The sequence below is a fragment of the Oryctolagus cuniculus genome, chromosome 7 (assembly GCF_051225735.1).
Source record: "Oryctolagus cuniculus isolate XC-2025 breed Fujian yellow rabbit chromosome 7, ASM5122573v1, whole genome shotgun sequence".
In the NCBI taxonomy this organism is placed as follows: domain Eukaryota; kingdom Metazoa; phylum Chordata; class Mammalia; order Lagomorpha; family Leporidae; genus Oryctolagus; species Oryctolagus cuniculus.
The window spans coordinates 54,464,120-54,475,836 of NC_142873.1; positions in this window are offsets into that span (position 1 = coordinate 54,464,120).

Here is an 11,717-nt window from a genome sequence, read left to right on the forward strand (position 1 = left end):
GACCCTGACGTGGGCTTCAAGCATTTAAGGAACTTTTGGGAGATCCGTGTGGTGGAGAGTAGTAGGAAACCAAAGTTGTTAGGGTTGAATCCTATCGCTGAGGCTTCGTTGACCACTTGCAGTCAACTGGGGAGGTCTGGGGGTTTTGAATAAGAGTGAGATTATGACAACTTGAGTATTTAAAGCAATTATTCTGGTTGCTGAGTGGACAGCAGCCTGTGGAGGGGAGCGAAGCAGAAGCAGGGAGCCCAGTGAGGAGGCTGCAGGAGCAACACAGGTAGGAAATGACTGGGGGTGGAGAGGAGAAGTGGGAGATACCTGGATGTGTCTGGGAGGTGGAGCAGGACTTGACACGGGCTTGTGTAAGTGGAGCGGTGTGGCAGGGCTTGGGTAGTGCTGACCAAGTAGCCAGAGCTCAAAAATAGGAGCTGTTTATTACTTAGATCTTTCAATATAAGAGTCTGATTTGTTCTGTCATTACTAACCTTCTTTAGTTTCTTTATTGGACCTAAACCTTTCAAATTTCTATCGTTGATTTGTTTTAGTGATTTTAACAGTACAAACTGTTAGGTCTAGACTTTAGATTATAATAATATTTGTCAAGCATTTCTCCATTTGAAGTAATCTCACATTGTTTGAGACTTGTTCATACACTTCGCTGCAATCAAGATTCAGAAAATATGTGTTCTTGTTAGACATAATTCAAGTTTAAACAGGATTGCATTTTTTAAAATATTGGTTATTTATTTGAAAGGCAGAGTTTCACAGAGAGGAGAGTCAGGGAGAGAGAGAGAGAGAGAGAGAGAGAGAGGTCTTCCGTCCACTGGTTCACTCCCCAGGTGGCCACAATGACCGGAGCTGTGCTGATGCAAAGCCAGGAACCAGGAGCCAGGAGCTTCTTCCAGGTCTCCCATGCGGGTGCAGGAGCCTAAGGACTTGGGCCATCTTCCACTGCTTTCCCAGGCCACAGCAGAGAGCTGGAACTCAAACGGCTCCCATATGGGAAGCCGGCACTGTAGGCGGCGACTTTACCTGCTACGCCACAGTGCCAGCCGCAGAACTACTTTTTTTTTTTTTTCAATTAACACTCCTTTTTTTAGGTTTATTTATTTATTTGAAAGTCAGAGTTAACAGAGAAAGAGAGGCAGAGAGAGAAAGAGAGAAGTCTTCCATCTGCTGATTCACTTTCCAATTGGCCGCAATGGCTGGAGCTGCACCGATCTGAAGCCAGGAGCCAGCAGCTTCTTCTGGGTATCCCACATGGGTGCAGGAGCCCAAGGACTTGTGCCATCCTCTACTGCTTTCCCAGGCCATAGCAGAGAGCTCTGGTGAAAACCACAAAGTTACAGACAAGGAAACTGGGGTTTGGAGAGGCTCAGAAGCTGACGGCCACCACCCAGCTAGCCAAGGCCAGAGCTGACATCCAGAGCCTATACTGCTGACTACAGCAGCAGACATTTTGGCTGGGGCCATCCCGCACCTTCTCACGTCAAGTCCACCCTTGGAGTGGGGTAGCTGGGACTTGAACTGGCACCCATATGGGATGCCAGCACTGCAGGCAGTGGCTTTACCCTCCCATCCCCACCCCCAGAACTACTTTTTAAAACTACTTTTTTAAAAACTAAATCTTGGAAATTGTTTTATTGGCCTTCTTGTCACGTTAGGATTTCTTTAGTAAACACAGGCTTTGATGGTAGCTGTTGGCTTCTCTGTCTAAAAGCAGAGAGTTTGCATAAATCAGCCCTTCTTTGCAGAGTTTTCTGCCTCTTGATTTCATCTCAGGTTGTTTTTAAGTACAGAGGCTTTTTGAAGTCTTTACTTAAGGGGGACCAGAAGCTTCTACTTGAAGTTGTAACCCCTTAGATTCTGCAGTCGCAAATCAAAGCATCCATCCCAGAGCTCTAAGTGAAATTTTCCTTCCTCAGACAAGGTTAGGTGTGACTAGTAGTGTGACTGTAAGATAACAAAATGTCACTAGCAAAGCACAGCAAAATGTTTTAGCAGTTTGTTGTTGGAGGTAGCCTTAAGTGCCTGCCCGCCAGCCTCGGAAGAGCATGCCTTTTCATTACTTTAGGGCCACAGGATCCTCTTCTTTGGCTTCTCCTTTTTTTTTTTTTTTTGGACAGTGAGAGAGAAAGGTCTTCCTTTGCCATTGGTTCACCCTCCAATGGCCACTGTGGCTGGCGCGCTGCAGCCAGTGCACCACGCCGATCCCATGGCAGGAGCCAGGTGCTTCTCCTGGTCTCCCATGGGGTGCAGGGCCCAAGCACTTGGGCCATCCTCCACTGCACTCCCTGGCCACAGCAGAGAGCTGGCCTGGAAGAGGGGCAACCGGGACAGAATCCAGCACCCCGACCGGGACTAGAACCCGGTGTGCCGGTGCTGCAAGGCGGAGGATTAGCCTAGTGAGCCGCGGCACTGGCCGGCTTCTCCTTTTTTTTTAATCCTTTCCTTTGTGCCCCATTTTCTCTCTTTAAACATTTTATTTATTATTGTTATTTATTTTACTTTAAAGGCAGAGTGACAGAAAGAGACACAGAGAGATCTTCCATCTGCTGGTTCACTCCCCAAATGCTCACAACAGCCAAAGCTGGGCCAGACCGAAGCCAGGAGCTTGGAGCTCTATCCAAGCCTCCCACCTGGGTGGCAGGAGCACAAACACTTGAGCTGTCAGTGCTGCCTTCCAGGCTGCACCGTAGCGGGAAGCTGAAATAGAAGCAGAGCCAGGACTAAAACCCAAGCACTCTGCTATTGATGGGGGTGTCCCAAGTTGCATGCTCACAGCTATGCCGAATGGCTGTCCCACTTTTGTGCCTTTCGACCTTCCCCTTCTCAGCTGCTGCTGCTTCCTGGGCTAGTGAATTTACTTAGTGGCGCTGGTGCTCAAACCAAACCCAGGACACGTCAGGGGGCTCTGGTGCTCAAACCAAACCCAGGACACGTCAGGGGGCTCTGGTGCTCAAACCAAACCCAGGACACGTCAGGGAGCCTCTTGCCTAGAATCACCAAAATAAGTTCGTGTCCATTCCTGGCCTCATGTGGGGGCCATTTGTTTGAAAGTCTATCTTTTGTGACCTTGATCTGTTCCATCAACCAGATACCACTGGAGGGTTCTGAATTATTTTGGTAGTGTTAGTCTCAGAACCTTCTCTTCCATTTCATAATGTTCCCCACAGTGTTGAGATTAGTGCCTGAGTTTTCACTCTCACTGGCCTGTAGTTTCTTGAACATTTTCCTCGTATAACAGTTAAAAGCTAGAAGAAAAATTTAGTGTACACATTCAAAAATTAATAAGTCCAGATTAACAAGAAACTAATGAAGCTGTCTTCTGATAAATTAGTCACAATAGACTTTCCCAATTGAGTTTCTCAGCTATGAACTGAATACCTAGAAAATAACAGAGATTTAAAAGGAAGTTTAATGGAATGATCAATAATCTATTGAAATACCTTGAATTAGACTTTGGAGAATAGATTTAAAAAGTCTCAGAGAGCTGTGAGTAGCTCTAGTAAGAACCTCATTCCATTACGCATGCCGTAGACCTTGGCTATGTCTGCTCAAAGATGGGAAGAGCCCAGCGGCACGTGGATGTCTTGAAAGGACAAGCTGGAATGGTGCTGTCAAATAGAAATGTAGTATGGGACAGGAGACATGACATTTAATAATGTACTTTACTTAACCTACTGTGCCCACAATATTTTCATTTCAACATGTAGTTAATATAAAAGACATTAACAAGACTTTATATTCCACCTTTCCATTCTAAGTCTTCAAAGTCAGGTGTGTGTTATACACTTAGAACACATCTCAGTTCACACGAATCACACTTCTTGTGCTCACTACCCACGTGTGGCTAGTGGCTCCTGCATCAGACTGCACAGATCCAGCAGGAACTATCTCGGGAAAATGGAAGGACTTTAAGAACAAGAAATAGAAAGGGATTTATCTGAATGAGGTGGAAGACAGGAAAATACAAAAGGAAGTTGCTGTAGAGAACAGCAGTCGAATTCCAGATGGGCATTCCAGGAGGCCCATTCACCACTGCGAGTGGATGTACGGAGGGCACATTGTGGGAGTTCTGGGCCTTGGAGAACAGGGCCTCGTAGCCTGGTAGGAGAAAGCTGGACGAACTTGCAGGGAAATAGATGGGGACAGGGAGCTATGATGGTGTGACTGAAACCAGTAGATTTGTGCCTCAGCAGTCATGGAAACAGAGGAGGTGCCAACTGGGGCTGGCTAAGGGTGGACTTGACGTGAGAAGGTGCGGGATGGCCCCAGCCCAAACGTCTGCTGCTGTAGTCAGCAGTATAGGCTCTGGATGTCAGCTCTGGCCTTGGCTACTGGGTGGTGGCAGTCAGCTTCTGAGCCTCTCCAAACCCCAGTTTCCTTGTCTGTAACTTTGTGGTTTTCACCAGAGATTCCCAGGCTCGCTCTCTGACTTGTTCTGGGCTCTGCTCAGATGCTAACTTATGACCATCTGATACAATCGCAGCCCCCTCCTCATAAGTACTCACCATCCCCCATGCTCTTGATTTATTCTTCTCAATAGTATGCTCTACGCACCATGGATGATACTTCTTGTAGATTGTGTTCCTCTCCCACCATAACATAGACTCTGAGAGGGCAAGAATTTTGTTTATTTAGTTCACTGTTGTATCCTGTATGTTACAGTACCTGACACATAGGAAGGGCTCCATGGTGTTTGGTGAATGAATAAGTGAATAATAAGAACTACATCACGGCCGGCGCCGCGGCTCATTAGGCTAATCCTCCGCCGGCACACGGGGTTCTAGTCCCAGTCAGGGCGCCAGATTCTGTCCCGGTTGCCCCTCTTCCAGGCCAGCTCTCTGCTGTGGCCAGGGAGTGCAGTGGAGGATGGCCCAGGTGCTTGGGCCCTGCACCCCATGGGAGACCAGGCTCCTGCCATGGGATCAGCGTGGTGCGCCGGCCGCAGCGTACTGGCCGCGGTGGCCCTTGGAGGGTGAACCAATGGCAAAGGAAGACCTTTCTCTCTTTCTCTCTCTCTCACTGTCCACTCTGCCGGTCAAAAAATAAATAAATAAATAAATAAATAAAAAGAACTACATCACAGAGTTGAGATGAGGATCAAAGGGATATATATATCCCTTGGAACAAGTGCTTGGCACATAGGAAACCCTCAGTAAATGCTTATTTCGACATGCTGTTCAATATTATGAGGCTGAGCTGGCCTAAGACACTTTGGATGGGGCTTACTAAAAGCTAGAGTAAGGAAACAAGTGGCATTAAACGTGCTTGAGTAAAAAGGCTGTGTTCCTCTTCATTATTGATAGATACTGGCAAGCATATTCCTACCCCTCAACATGGGACTGATGAATATAAGGACATGTATGGATTTAATATGGTAGATGATTTCATACAGTAGTGGCCTAGACGTGTCAGGAGCCTGGCCGCTCCTCTGTCCTATCGCTGTGTCTGTGTACAGATGGAGACTTTGTATCCCGATTGCCTCACATTCTGGTACTCCAGGTGGACATCAATTGCAAGGGTGCTGTGATGCAAATATGGTAAGGGGAGGACTGGGAGGAGCAGCCATGTGGTCACAAACCCATATCCTGGGGGAAGAAACCCATTTGCTTACTTGGGAACAAAAGTGTCCCAAGACCATGCTGTCACAGGGCTTGGCTGTAAATCACTGTGATGACATGCATTCAGAGGGAAATACCCAGACTTAGAAATTTGGGTACTGAAACTTTTAGGGGACATTTTTTCCTCTTCACCAAAAGATATGTTACCTGCCAAAAATAAGCAGGCAATGTGGAACCTGAAAATACATATATAGAGTGTTTTTTAAATATTGTTCTTTCCTAAGAAAAAACTCAAGATAAACCTTTCCTCCAGTCTCAAAAGAGTGATTAGCTTGACTCTATGAAGCAGCACCCATGAACAAGTTGTATCTCCACCTTAGGCTGTTTACTTTGGTTAGTGGGTGCAAGCAGATCTGGTATGGTGCCCTGCATCCTTCAACTCTTGGTAGGTGGAACTGTTGTGGGAGAGGTGGGATCTAGATTCCTATTTCAGGTCTTTGTCTTCTACCTAGAGAAGCTTCTAAGTATTGGCACATATATGGTGCATGAAATGTGGCAGAGTTCAAGAATAGAGGTGACCAGGAAGGGAAAGGGTAAGGAGGGAAGTAGAGAGATGTCTTAGCCCCCAGCTCATCCTCTGCAGAGAGAGAGAGAGCGAGAGCAAGAAAGAAAGAGGCAAGCAAGTGCCAGCCAGGAGTGCAAGAGCCCCTCCCCGTTGCTGGCCTCTCTTGTGAGGTTGGAATGGGAGTGGTTACATGGTACCTCCCTTAGGTCCCAGGTGAAGGGAGATACATCCCCAGGAAGGGGTTATTTGACTGACAGGTGGATAGGATAGCTACTGGTCTTATCGCATATCAGAACCACAGGTTATCTGCTGGTATATTTCCTTGCAGGCTCTTTGGGAACATAATAAAAAAATAAATTGACTGTGTGTGTGTGTGTGTGTGTATTTTTAAGATTTATTTTATTTATTTGAAATTCAGAGTTACACACAGAGAGAGAGAGAGGTCTTCCATCCGATGGTTCACTCTCCAGTTATGTGCAACAGCTGGAGCTGCACTGATCCCAAGCCAGAAGCCAGGCGCTTCTTCTAGGTCTCCCATGAGGGTGCAGGAGCCCAAGGACTTGGGCCATCTTCTACTGCTTTCCCAGGCCATAGCAGAGAGCTGGATTGGAAGTGGAGCAGCTGGGTCTTGAAGCTGGGTCTCGAACCGGTACCCATATGGGTTGCTGGGATTGCAGGCAGCAGCTTTATTCGCTACTTCACAGTGCTCCCTCCCCCCTCTCCCCGTGTGTGTGTGTGTGTGTGTGTGTGTGTATGTGTGTATTTAATCTTGCTTACATTTGGATTTCTCCTTACTTTTTCCTGTTATCTGAGTAATGTTGCTGCTTCAGTCAAATCTCCACGTGGTGTTTCTTTTCTTGGAGTCATGATGTCATCCCCTCCTAGTGTTCTTACTTCCTACATTCTCCCTAGGTGATCATGGTCCTCATGGCCTCATTAGAATAACTGCAAATGAGATGATTCTCAGATCAGCCCCCTCCCCTGAGCCCAGCCTGCGTCCCCAGCAGCCACTGGACATGGCCATTGGATGCCCCACACTGAAAGCATGGTCTTCCAGCTCAGACCTGGACACTCCCACTGTGCTCCCTCTCTTAGAGGATGACACTCCCACCACCGGGAGGAAGCAGTGCTTAAAGAGCCACCTGGTGCCTGCCCCCTCTCCTTACATGCTGTCACTCATCTTGTCCTGCTAGTTCCACCTCCCAGATGTCTCTGGAACTGCTGTCTTGGGCACCATGCCACCACATCTTGTCCAGGCTACCATCTGGGCCACTGAGTGGCCTCCTGACTGCTCTCTGAGTCCGATCTTACCCCTCCCATCAGTCTTCCACACCACAGCCAGGAAAAATAAATATTTTGATTCTGCAAAAATTTAGAGCCTTGGTATGGAAGAGATCCATTTAATAAAGTAAATAGGCAAGGGTTGGAGCTGGCGCTGTGGCATAGCGAGTTACGCTGCTGTCTGCAGTGCCAGCCTCCTATATGGGTGCTGGTTCGAGTCCCAGCTGCTCTGCTTCTGGTCCAGCTCCATGCTAATACATCTGGGAAAGCACCAGAAAATAATGTCCCAGGTCCTTGGCTCCCTGCACCCACATGAGAGACCTGGAAGGAACTCTTAGCTCCCAGCTTTGGCCTGGTTCAGCTCTGGCCTCTGTGACCATTTGGTAGTGAATCTTTGGATGTAAGATCTATCTCTCTCTATCCCCTCCCTCACTCTCTCTGTAACTCCGCCTTTCAAATAAAAAAAAAATAAATCGGCCGGTGCCGCGGCTCAGTAGGCTAATCCTCCGCCTTGCGGCGCTGGCACACCGGGTTCTAGTCCCGGTTGGGGCGCCGGATTCTGTCCCGGTTGCCCCTCTTCCAGGCCAGCTCTCTGCTGTGGCCCGAGAAGGCAGTGGAGGATGGCCCAAGTGCTTGGGCCTTGCACCCACATGGGAGACCAGGATAAGCACCTGGCTCCTGCCATCGGATCAGCGTGGTGCGCTGGCTGCAGCGCGCAGGCCGCGGCAGCCATTGGAGGGTGAACCAACGGAAAAAAGGAAGACCTTTCTCTCTGTCTCTCTCTCTCACTGTCCACTCTGCCTGTCAAAAAAAAAAAAAAAAACACACCTTTTTTTAAAAATAGGCAAGTGTTGGATTTGAAAAAAATTATAATACTGTTAAAAATATGTCTGTTATGTATATGTATCTTAAACTTTGACAAGTAAAAGATGAGAAACCTAATAGAAAAAGTGGCAAAGGATATGAAAAGATAGTTTTCAGGAAAGGAAATCCAAATCAACAAACAGAATAGGTACTTAAGTTTCTAAAGGTCAGGAAAATACAAACTTAAATAACAATGCAATGTCACTTTATATCCAGTAGTTAAATTCAGAAAAATCACCTCATGCTAGTAGGAGTACAAGAAAAAGGCCACTCATATATTTCCAGTGGAAATGCAAATTACAAAAGCTTTTTTTTATAAGCAATGTGGCAGCTTCTATTAAAATAAAAAATCATTTACCCTTTGATTTAGCAACCCCCCACCTGGGATACTCTCCCATAAATAGGGAAGCATAAATACACAGGATGGTTATTGTAACAGAAGAGTTAAGAACAAGAGAGGTATTCACCAGTGGGGGATAGTGGATTAATTATGGTTTGTTCATACCATGAAATGTTATGTAGCCATTAAAAAGAATAGAGTATAGCGGTTAGAGTTGAGGTGGTGGAATTTTTATGAGATACTATTGACGAGAAAGCCAGAATGCAGAGAAGTAGGTATGAGATCATTTTTACTCAACAATGGCAAATCCCTTACATACTTGCATGATATGTGAGATCCATGTATCTATTTGACTATGTGATCAGGGATAAAAGTATAGAAGATGTATTCTGAGTTCAGCATAGACTGCAGAACTGAAGGTTGTTATGAGGGTTGGGGAAAATTGTAAGGCATCCAAGCCAAAACAAGCTCAGATAAGAAGGCTATGCAAAACCCATATATGATCATTTTGCACTTATGTACAATTATATGTATGTGTCTATAAATAATTTATATTTTAAAATGCTTTTATAGTTTTTTTAACTTTTATTTTACTTGAGACAGAGACAGTGAGAAATATTCCATCCTCTGATTCATTCCCCAAATGCCTGCAACAGCTGGGGTTGGGCCAGGCCAAAGCCAGAAGCCTGAAACTCAGTCTGTGTCTCCCATGTGAGTGACAGGGACCCAAGTACTTGAGCAATCATCTGCTGTTTCCCAGTGTGTGCATTAGCAGGGAGCTGGATTGGAATCAACAGAGACAGAATTCAAACCAAGCACTCTGAGACACTATGATACAGGGGTCCTGTATCATACACTATACGCTACACTATATGCCCACTCCTAAATGTTTTTTTTTTTTTTAAGATTTATTATTTATTTGAAAGGCAGAGTTACAGAGAGGCAGAGAGAGAGAGAGAGGTCTTCCATCCACTGGTTCATTCCTCAAATGGCCACAACAACTGGAGCTGGGCCTATCTGAAGCAAGGAGACAGGAGCTTCTTCCAAGTCTCCCACATGGGTGCAGGGGCCCAAGCACTTGGGCCATCTTCTACTGCTTTTTCAAGCCATAGCAGAGAGCTGCATCAGAAGTGGAGCAACTGGGTCTCTAACCTGTGCCCATATGGGATGCTGGCACTGCAGGCAGTGGCTTTACCTGCTACGCCACAGTACTGGCCCCCTAAATGTTTTTTTTAAAAGAGAGTTAATTTTGCTTTTGTCACTTCTTCAGTGTCTCTGTTTTTCTCGTTCTCTCTTTATAAAACATTTATTTATTTATTTATTTGAAAGGCTGAGTTGCAGAGAGAAGGAGAGATGGGGAGAGACAGAGAGACATCAATCAATCTTCTATCCACTGGCTCACTCTCCACAGTGCCCTGGGCTGGGTCCAGCTTGAGCCAAGAACCAGGAACTCCATCCAGGTTTCCCACATGGGTGGCCGGAGTCCATACATGGGGCCATCTTCCCATTGCTTTCCCAGGCACATTAGCAAGGAGCTGGATGGGAAGTGGAGCAGCCGGGACTGCAGCCTGCACTCATATGGGGATGCAGTGTCACAGACAGCTGCTTAACCCAGTGTGCCACAATGCTGGTCCCTTCAGTGGCTTTCTTATCTCAAAGACCAGAATTTCATTTGTCTTGCAGAGGTGGGGAATGTCTGGCCTGCGGACCATATAAAGACCACGAAATCATTTGGTGTGGCCCTGCCCAGGCAACCACAGAGGAGACTTGATATTTCATAAATCTATAGTGGGATAATATTGAAGCTGATAATATTGCAGGGTCCGTGAATGATGTTCTAAATATCCAAATGGCCCTTGCAATAAAAAAGGGTCCTCACCCCTGGGACTCTTGGGCCTTGCAAGTGTGGGTCCCTGCCAGTGTGTCTAGCCCAGCTCACAGACTTTTTCGCTTGTCTCAATGTCTTCTTAGTTCTGTTGACAGGGGCCTGCCCCATCTTATTGGTAGGGCTAACTGCTACTTACTCTGAACTCAGGGAAGCCTTCCCCAGCCCCTTCTTGGTTCCCTAAGAGTATGCTCTTTTTGATACCCCATGCTTTCACTTAGTGGCCCTTAACACAGCTGCAACTGGATGAGTGTCCAATTATTTGTATAAAGTCCGACTCCCCTAGCAGAGTAAGTGCCAAGAAGGCAGAGACTGGATCTTGTCTTGTTCTCAAGGGTCCTGGGTGGAACAGATGCCTGATGACTATTTCCTGAATGAATGATGAGACCGTGCTGTTCTGAAAGGTGCACTGACCAACGAATTGGAAAAACATGCATTCTGCTCCCTGTGCTTTCGTAAGCCTGTGAGAGGCGTTAAGCAAGTTGATATGCCTCTCAGAACCTGTTTCCTCGCCTGCGAAGTAACAACACCTGCACATAGAGGAGAAGAGTGTTCAAAAGAGGTGGAAAAGGACTCTACAGCAGGGAGTAGGCATTTGATAAAATTGTCTTTCATTTTCCTTCATGCTTTATCACTTCACCAGTGAAACCAGAATAATCTAATTTTTAGGACTTCCTCCAGCTCAGAATTACTATGATTTTTTTTTTGAGCTGCAGTTTCCCCTCTGTCTATTCTTGTCTCTCTGTGCTACCAGCTCTGTTCCTGTCGTCTTACTTCTTATTGATCCCAAGCCCAGGAAATATGGCTTCTCCCTGGGAAAGATAGAGCCATCTCTATGCAGTCAGCGTGTGACAGGTCTCATACCTATTCTCACCACCTCCTTACCCATATCATGCATCCATTCTGGATCATGTAAACATTTTTGAGTGTCCATTATTTGTGGGTAGGCTCTCCTCCATTCAATGCTATTTTTCAGTTGCCTTCTCCTGTACCCCATTGGGGTTGTGCATGATCAGCAGAGCAGCAGAAGGCTGCAGGTGCATTTTGGAGGGCAGGCTCCCTAACGCAGGGAGACGAGTTCTGAAAATCCTTGCAGAAGTATATATGGACTCCAGAATCTTTGCGCTAAAATAAACTTATCGTTTAATTCCCTTTACCATGAACTTTTTGAAGTACCCTTGTAGACAAGAAGGGGATATTTGCTGCTTATTTGAA